Raw genomic sequence first — 1,237 nt, 5'->3', positions numbered from 1 at the left:
TAAGATATAGGGGTTAATGTTACAGATCAGAGATGAAAAACAGCCAACCATTAGAGAGTTCTTTACCTCAACCAATGCTCAGACTGAAGGGGTGATCCTATCCTCAGACTTCATCTGTCTCCACCAAACATCAGACACAGTGAGTTCTTGCTTCCTGCCTCATTATATTTCTCTGCTCAGCCATTTCCCTTCCTGTCTCTACCTTATAGTGCTGAGATTAAAGATGTGGATTCCCAGGTATTAGGATTAAATGTGTGAGCAACTACTACCTGCCCTTTAGTAATTTAGCTCTGCACTGTGATCTTCAGGCAAACATTTTTTTGTTAAAACACAAACAAAAAATCACTACAAACATGTAGCTGTGGTGGACTGATGCACTAATCATGTAATATACTTGACTTTATTACTGTTTTAACTATCTCTTGCACCCATGAATACTCTCCATGAAACAGTTCCAAGGTGACTTCCATATGAGAGATTTTAATTCTTTGGAGGAGGTGCTACCTTTAGGAGGACATCTTAGGGTTGGAAAAGGATTGTTTCAACACTGGTCAGCTTTTCTTTATGTTCTAGATTAGCCACATCATTCTTATTTCACCATCATTCCCATCATTTGAACTGCCTTACCTGTCTGTCTCCCTATGATGACACCTAGTATCCCAAGATCACTTTATTCCTAGATTGAGATAGAATTAGAGCCCTTAATAGAGAAATTGATTCAGTGATGAATGAGAGATCAAACACATCCTCTTACCCTGCAATATTGTTGAGGGAATGGTTGATTGTGGAGCCAACACAGACAACTGGACCTGGTTTGTTATCAGAATATACAATCTCAATGAGTATTCTCTGCAGTCAATTTAACTACTTCTGGACATTGCCAAAATCCAAACAGGTGGGCACAGCTGTGTAAGAAATTTTCTTAAATAAATTATTTGAAGAGGGAAGACCCATTTCTACTCTGGATTTTTGAGATGAGAAGTGAGCCTTCAATCCATATCTTTTGAGGTAGGAATATTCATATTTAATCTAGACTACACCTCCTAATGTCAGTTTATGACAAGGACATGGAAGAAGTAAGCTTGCTTTCTCTTTGTCTGCCTAGTCTTGATCTCCTTAGGAAGTACTGTTCTTCACAGTCATTAGATCCTAATTCTTTGGGATTCTGGCTTGTACTAAAGAACAACTGTGACAGTCAGCATTGTTGAATTAACATCTACTGTTACTATAGAAAACA

This window comes from Microtus ochrogaster, unplaced genomic scaffold, assembly GCF_000317375.1.
Source record: "Microtus ochrogaster isolate Prairie Vole_2 unplaced genomic scaffold, MicOch1.0 UNK532, whole genome shotgun sequence".
Classification (NCBI taxonomy): domain Eukaryota; kingdom Metazoa; phylum Chordata; class Mammalia; order Rodentia; family Cricetidae; genus Microtus; species Microtus ochrogaster.
Note: the sequence above shows the minus strand (reverse complement) of the source record.